General features: G+C 36.3%; 1 protein-coding gene across 1 annotated transcript in view; it reads right to left on the reverse strand.

The window, feature by feature from the left end:
- LOC144959547 (sodium channel protein para-like) overlaps positions 1-1639 on the reverse strand; it is a 195057-nt gene extending 193418 nt beyond the window's left edge. The window contains exons 1-2 of the mRNA XM_078892164.1: positions 1347-1639; positions 503-804 (exon numbers count right to left, since the gene is read on the reverse strand). The gene's annotated coding sequence lies outside the window, so the exon portion shown is untranslated. The remainder of the gene's footprint in view (positions 1-502; positions 805-1346) is intronic.
- Between the last annotated feature and the right edge of the window lie 7168 nt (positions 1640-8807).

The following is an 8807-nucleotide window of genomic DNA, read 5'->3' on the forward strand; positions in this document are numbered from 1 at the left end:
ATTATTCTAAATGGGGCATGATAATTCAAAAAATATTTGTAGTATAGATTATAAATTTAATTTAGTATCCGTCTCACCGGACGTTTACGTATTTGCAGATCTGATAACCCAAATTGTTATGGGCTCATTGTTGGAATGGATTTGCTCTCAAACCAACGCAAAATTTAATGCATGACAACAATGTTAAATCATTGAGTTCAGTTACCAGACCTGCAAATATGGTCACGTTGGTTTCACCCCAATATTATACTGTATTGAGATTGTAGGTCAAATGTATGACAATGCAAATATGTATTTGTAAACAAAGTATTCACACACCAAGAGACATCTAGATAAATCAGAAGTTTACTGGTGTTTTGAGGATATCACGTATATGACGTATTAAAAAATGCAAAAAAAAAAAATCTCTAGATAAAAATGGAAGACATTTATTGTATCCTGACACCAAAATGTATACAGATAAACGATGGGATAGGAAGGAGAAGGGTATTCTTTGACTTACCATATATAGGTAGACCGTGAACCAGCCATATCAACATGTTTCTACTTTCCCCAGATAAGTCAATGAACCACAAGAACGATGAAGCATACAACAATCCTTAACGTAACAGAAGTCCGTCCTTCTTGGTTAAAAACCTCACAGTATAGAAAAATGGTAACCAAACACTTCAGTCTTTATTTGCTTCTATCTACTACCGTTACTATTATGATTATTAATTTTTCTTCATGATGCAACACGAGACAGGATGAAATTTAATTCCGGAGGGAAGAAGCAGGCTGGAATAATCAGGCACAGAATCGGATCTGGAATTTGTAAACGACACATGAAACGATCAATATTACATACATTGAAATGCCAGGGTATTATTACTCTCATCATTATTCTTATTCTCCTGACTGTGATAACAACGTTTCTCTGTCGTATGTCTAAGATATCTATTTCATGTCAAATTTTGTCTGAAAATTCATTACATCGAGTATCGAGGATAATTGTAGCATTTGCCTTATATTGTTTAATATCGATAAATTATAACAATATAAAATTGATTAGATAATTGGTATGCAGGGTGATCATCGAATCAATAAGACTACGTGAACTTGATAATAATAATACGTTGTTGCAGGTATAATTTCATGTATTAAAATATTTACAAGGACTTCATGTATATGCTTGGATGCTGAAATTGCATAACGATAATATAGTAATAATGAAACAAACCCCTTTATGTGGTCAAGAACGGTTTGAATCGTTTCTAGAATTTTCTGTGTCTTCGGGCACAAACACGCAAGCATTTTAGAATTACATATTATAAATAACAGCAATATTACAGTTCACCAATACATACCTCTAGATCTTCCTTAGAATGAAAGCATTAACTCTATTGAGTTGAGTGGAAGCATGAAGTGTAACCAAATCTGTCTAGAAAATATTATTGTCTTTAATCAATAATTGGAAGATGATGATGTTGTCATTCTCTCATTTCATCCCTCCCGATTGGTATTTCTTGCAAGTCGTCATCGGAACGCAGGCATCAGCCATCGATAAACACACACTCACACACCGATCTGCATAGGAGCGTGGGCGATTGGGACTTGTAGGTTTGCACATAGTTGGCGAGTGAGTAGTGTCTCTCAACTTGTGTGTCTACAAGTGTGTCCCTATGTGTTTGAGTCCGAGTAGCGTTGTCTGTGACACGCCGAACTGCCGACAGCAGCACTCACGTTTAGCTTTTTCTTGCGTGCTGCCAGCACCACCCTGCCTCCCCACCAGCCGGAATATGAAATGAGCTGCCCATCGATCTCAGATCGGGTAGGCATTCAGACGGAGGGCCCAAGCGTTAGATTATTCACAATGGCGAGGAAATCAAAGGTTGCTGGATACTCGGTATGCAAGTTTCGCCTGTCGTGCTGTATGTGTGGTATAGAGGACGGGGCAAGGTGGAGGAATGGGAGAAGGGGTAGGGTGAAACAGGGAGGGAGGAAGGGGGGGGGGGTGGGCAGAGAAGGGGCCGGTTAAAGAGATAGATACAAGGAGGATGGGGATTGAATGAGTGATTCTTTGAGTGTCCTATGCCGAATTGGGACGATGGGGTAGGACTGAAGTGGGTCGGGTCGGGGGAGGAGGAGGAGGGGGAGGAGGAGGAGGGGGGGGGGGTGAGATAGACCGGAAGAGAGAAAAGGAAGAGATAGATAGATAGATAGATAGATAGAGAGAGAGAGAGAGAGAGAGAGAGAGAGAGAGAGAGAGAGACCTGTCTGATTACGTCTAGTAAACTACTGTCCCAACCGGAACTAGACTCAAGTCTGTTGCTCTAGAATGAAGCCAATTACCTATGACCTCCTTGGGTGCTGAGACATTGTTGCCGCACATTGACCAAACTTTTTTTGTTGGTTTTTTTTTGTTATCATTTTGGTCAAAATCTTTTTCCTTCCTGTATCCATGGACCAAGCTGATTCAAAACTTCTCAGTGTCTTAAATAGGAGATTTCTAAAGCTATTATGATTTAAGACTTAAAGCGAGTTTTGGGTTATTCTAATCTTTCGACTATAAAAGAACTATTTCTAGACAAAACAAAAAATGCGTTTTGTTATTGTATTTTCGATTAATTTTTGATTTTCCCTTTCTTTTGTTAGTTCTGCCATTTCTAAACATTGCTAAAGTCGTTGTTGGGTTCTCAGGCAGTACCGATACACAACAGTTTTTTGGGATTTTTTTTTTTTTAAATTTTGACCATAATTTTTTAGAGTTCAAATATTGATAGGTGAGAATTTCCTCAACTTGTCCAAAAGTTTCAAACCTGGAAGTAGAACTGCCCCAATGTCATGGCAAAGGAAGGATAACAGCTCGAGACATTCAAGTTGGATATAGTTGAGTTTATCTGTTACTTTTTGATACATTCTTAAAAACAGAAAAATGAATTTCTGATCGATAAAAATCATTTTTCAAACATTACCTTAAAAAGCATTTCCAAAATAGTCATTGGATATATATGAAATTTGTTTCTTCGTTGCGACACTTGTTTGTTTATTTTCAGTGCTAGTAAAAGAAAAAAGAAGACAGGATTGTCAAAAAAATTAATATTTACAATTAAAAGCACCGAAGAAAATGTAAGACAAGGGGACTGATTCGACTAGGGAACAGAAAATTCCAACAGTAAACCATCGATTTGCTTAGTCCCATCCAGACACAGAATCCGGGTAAAAGGAATGTGCTTAAATGCTTAAATAATGTGATATTTAAAAGAAATAATATAACAATCCAAAACAGAGGGGAAAAACACATCATCTCCCAAAATAAGATTTTAAAAATATTCGTTTGACTGTTTCCCTCAGAGCCAAGGACTCCGGCCAGTAATCTCAATCCAAGACAAATAAAGAAAGCAACTGAAAAAAAGAAAACAGAAACCTCTCTACCCACCATGGGAGATCATCAAAAATCCACAGTAGCATTTATTATGAAAGCGCCTTTTACAGTTAATACAATTGTGCGTGAACTGTAAAAAAACGTTCAGCTAAATGTTACAACTATTTGTATCCAGAGGTTCACTGCAAACGACAGGAAGAATTATAAATTAATTTTATAAACATCTACATCGATGCTCAAAGTGTCTTTTGCAGTTTACGGAAATTAAACTTGAACTTAAAACGACTTTTGTTCTTCTTCCATCTGTTTTCGTGATAACAAATAATACCTTTTCTGCTGAACATCGACATGTAAAAAATATTCATTTTGACCAGATACGTTTTACTTAAATTTTACTGATTCAAATAGGGACAGAAGATTCCATTAGTAAACCACCAATTTGCTTAATTTTAGATCACCTAGTTAAAAGCCCCATCTAGACACAAGCACAGGAACAGGCCAAAAGGAATACATCCATAACAACCTACCGCCCCCCCCCCCCCACCCCATTATTCATTTTTAAAACCTGGCAATGTAACCACCCTTGAAACAGTCGCTGCTTCTATAAGCTTCCCACCTACAAGACACGACCTCGTTTGCGAGTACAGACCTTCAGCCAAAGGAAAAATAGAATCTCCAAATCAACGATGCGAATAGAAATAAATGAATTTTTTTGTGCAAATCGACCAATCATTCCTATCATCTTTGATGACTTCAATTTCCACTTCCGGCGATGAGAACGCGTCATCGAAACTTGGCGACATTTTATTCCACGATGATCTCGAACTACTTGTTACCGCCCCAACCCATAACGCCGACAACACTTTATAGACTTGGTTTAACATCTAGCTTTTTCGGACCACCATACCACCTCTTTAACGATCGACATTCCCCGGCCAAAGAAGGAAAAGGTCCAATTTACAACAAGGGACATTAGAGGCATTGACTTAAGTAAGACACTGGCCATCCAGAACCAACCCCCCCCCCCCCCCCAAAAAAAAAAAAAAAAAAAAAAACAACAAAAAAAACGAAAACAAAAAAAAACAAAGACAACAACAACAAAAAAACAAAACAGCTGAACAGTGGAATGCGCTTGTGAGCAATGTTCTTAATGTTCATGCTCTATTGAAGACAATAACTGTGACAAAACGCCACGATGTTTTCTGCTTTTCATCAGAAGTGAGAGATGATAAAATGAAATGCAGGGCAGCCGAGCGAAGGTGCCAGAAGATAGGATTAAATGTAGACAAAGAAATCCTTAAGTCCTGCACTCGCGAGTGGAAACAGAATGGTAGAAAAGCCAAGTCGTCTCAATTTGTTGCTAAGCGTACTGAAGCAAAGCCATGTAAACAATTATTTTTAATATGTGATGTACTCTTTGGGCGAAGCAAGTAGACTACTCTACATAATAGGTAAATGTCGTCTTCCTAATGTATTCGTAACATCTTTTCAAGATAGAGTTGATAGAATTTGAACAAAGCTTGACAACTATGATAACTACAATGAATTATATTCCTTTTTTCGGGCACTATAGTTACAATTTGAGAGAGAGTCATTTAAATCGATCGGTATTTGAGCGACGAGTTTTCTGGCCTATGTTTTAACACAGTGTGAGTACGGTAGTTAACTACTGGTTAATATGGGGTATGGATACACAATTCGTAGACACCAATATGATATTTACCACCAAATGCAGAGAGCGATGACCAAGTATCACCACATCCTAGAGATAAAGTTAATGATAACTAAAGTGCAATAAATTGCTATTTACGTCTTGTTTTGCTCATCGATTAGTTTATAATATTGATTGAAAAGTAAGAGCTGGGCTTTTCAAATACTCATTAAAAAGGAAATACAACGAACTGGTTCATAACATCGAAAATTCCCTTGCTTGGTGTTTTAGTATTGAAAGAATAAAATTGTATGGTTCTTTGTGACTGTTTTGATTACTTTAGCTGCAGACCGAACCATATTCCAAAAGAGCAATGACGAAACAATACTGTTATTGTTCTCTTGGTAAAATATAATTTTTAGTTGGAGCAAAACCAAACCACGCTTTTTAAAGGTTAGAAATAAAGATGCCGCCTTTAAATTTCACGGTTGGGGAGAAATTTAAAGTGTTTTTCAACTTCGAGATTTCCATTCATTGTTCAGGAATTCTTCAATGTTTCAAAATAAATTATTTTTTCTTCTGCCAATTACACATTTGCTTTCTGTGTTTCCATTGATTTTACGTTACCATTACTACTGCTCTTCTTGTTCAGTGACGTAATCACTGATTAAAACATGTCTTGTGACACATTATAGGGTAATAGGTACATAATACGGTGGCGTGTTATTTATTATGCAATACGCCTGGTTTGTGTCCGTAATGTAATCAAAATTTGATATTTTAATTCGTTTGAAGTGAGCAATAAGTGTGCGCGTGTGCCCGAAAAACGATAATGTGACTTTATAGCGCCATATCACGCACATTAGCCAAGTTGACATTTTGGAAGTGTGTTGTTGAATCAGTTTGAACGAGGGTTCGTTCTGAGAGACAAACTGATTCTATTTATTCCGCTGCACAGTACCAAAACGCATTCATTTCATTTTGGCTAAAAATGTTTACTTCAGATAATGCTCGATCCCTGGCTCCGTCAAATGACTTTCAGTTTGCCAAAAATTCTCTAACTTGCTCGAAAAATAGCGAAGTCTCGGGTTTGAGATGTTTTGACCAATTAAAGGTCATCTAATCAATGGGTATTTGAAGTAAAAGTTTCTGGCCAAAATGAAATAAATGGTTGATTTGGCACAGTGCACTGTATAATTTGGAATCTGCTTATGGGGCAGCATTCTACACTGCACCTGTTTCCTTGATATTTCACTTTTGGTCCTGTCACATAAAAACACATAAATATTCAACATTGAATATAACAATTTATATTGAATGCCAAAACTCAACAGGGACGAAAGAAATAAAAAGGTGCATAAACCAGAGGACCTTCCGAAAGCAACATCCGTCTTCTACTTCTACAGAACGAAGAAAAAGTGTGCAAAATGTCTTTCCCTAACCCATACCATAGATGTGTTTGATTTCCTATTAGAACCATCGTCCCCGACGTGCACACTATCAGCAACTCTGAAAACCGAACACTATTATTATGGCCTTGATTTAACAATGTTATAATGGACAATATTTTGTGTTGCATTTATAGTATTTCCATAACAACAATGAGACGATGACAATTTGAGTTATCACACCTGCAAACAAGTACACGTCGCTCGGAACTAATTACGCACGACCCATCTCTTCAAATCTGTATTATGCCAAGTTAAGCCAGAACACCCCTCCCCCCCCCCCTCCCCCTCCCCCCAGAATTTAGAGTTAAAATGATCATAAATGTGAAATGCTAGTTTTTGTTTTGTCTGTTTATGAGATAACATTCATTCTCCTCTATAAAATATAAAAACTTTACCTACTATGGATTGGAGTGACTAGGGTGGGTGACTAATATCACTGTCCCCAATATGCCCCCCCCCCCTTACCTCCAATTTAAAATCATTAAACAAATATGGCTATATGTACGCAATTTGATACATTTCACCCTTCCCCACAATTCCGTAAAGGAAAATCGGACCAGTTATTTCAATATCAAGATACATCATATAAAGACGGTCTTAGACAACTTTTTACACATCTTTATCATGATATATCTTGACATTGAAATAACATGTCTAATGTCCATTTTCTGTGTTGGAAAAGGTGAAATCTATCAACTGATGTACATTTTACCATATTATTTGTATAATAGTCTTCAATCTAGAAGGGGGGGGGGGGGGCACATTTGGGGGCTGGTCTTAGTCACCAACTGGCCTAAGTCACTTCATTCCACAGTACGTCTCTTACTTAAAGTATATGTAATTTTTTGTATCTACGCAACACTGATTTAGTAATGATATTAATAATAATAATAATAATAATAATAATAATAATAATAATAATAATGATGATGATGATGATGATGATGGTGATGATGATGATGATTATGATGATAATAATACTAATAATAATCATAATAAAATATTAATAATAATGATAATAATAATAATAATCATAATAATATATAATAATAATAATAATAATAATAATAATAATAATAATAATAATAATAATAATAATAATAATAATAATAATAATAATAATAATAATAATAATAATAATAATAATAATGGACTCTTTTAAAGGCAGGAAATCCTCAGTCATGAGATATTGGCGCTTTGCAACAGAAAATAATTTTCAAGAAATCACTTGACATCAACCCCCCCCCCCCCCCCCAAAAAAAAAAAAAGGAAAAAAAAGAGAAAAAAGAAAAAAAAATTCAATGCTGATTTGAAGGCAGACACCGAGTTGTTTTTTTAATTTCATTATTGTTTTTAAGTGTTTTACGGTTCTTGCAACACATTTAGGTCATATCGTAGATAGTAAAAAGGAAGAAAATTGAAAAGTCAAAATATTTTAGATGTACAATTAAAATGACTTGAGGAAAAAGTAAGACAAAGGGGGAAATGGTTCGAATAGGGAGCAGATGTAGATTCCAAGAGCACTCAATCAGAGTACTTAGTTTGAGATCACCTAAAAGTCTCACCCAGACACCGCACAAGATTCCACGAAGGGGAATACACTCAAATGTTTACAAATCATATGTTAAAAATAAACAAATAACAGAGAGATAATTTACAAGGAAAAAAATATCATCTCCCAAAACTATAACTATACATTTGACTATTTCCCTCTCAGCCAAAGACTCTGGCCAGGGTCAGGACAAAACTAAGTTATCTCATTCTAAGCCAAAGACAGAAAGCAATTGGAAAACAGATGTAGGGGGATAGAAGACACAGAAAGTACCTCCCTGCCTACTATGGGAGTTCCGGAACCCCACCCAGCAGACACTGAGTTGGACAGCCGAAAATAAGACCAGTTTGAGACGACAAGAATTGGATTCAGTAGTCTGATGTCACGTCCGCCCAGCAACGAGCAGCTTGATTCTAAACAAAGAAAATCGGTACTTTTTATTCTTCATGCTGGCTAGAACTTTTTCACATGTCATCAGAATGTATAAAAATCAAAACATGATCAGATTTAACATGTTTTTCTCCTCTGGATACACTTTTATGCTCGTCGGAGAAGTATTTCATAAGGGCGTCCGCCATTGTTCCGATAGTTTAGAGCCAGATATTAAGTTACAATGCCTCATTACGAGGGAAGTGACGTCACGACTGTTGAAGCCTATTGGAAGGCCATCGCATATCAATATATACAACATTGATTGAATGAAAAATGATCCCCACGCAATAAAGAAATAAGAAAAATGTCATTCAAGACACTGACCTCATCCCCTAATATCGACTTTTCCATCTCTCA

The sequence above is a fragment of the Berghia stephanieae genome, chromosome 1 (genome assembly GCF_034508935.2).
Source record: "Berghia stephanieae isolate SIO BIC M18660-M18661 chromosome 1, UCSD_Bste_1.3, whole genome shotgun sequence".
NCBI classification, from domain to species: domain Eukaryota; kingdom Metazoa; phylum Mollusca; class Gastropoda; order Nudibranchia; family Aeolidiidae; genus Berghia; species Berghia stephanieae.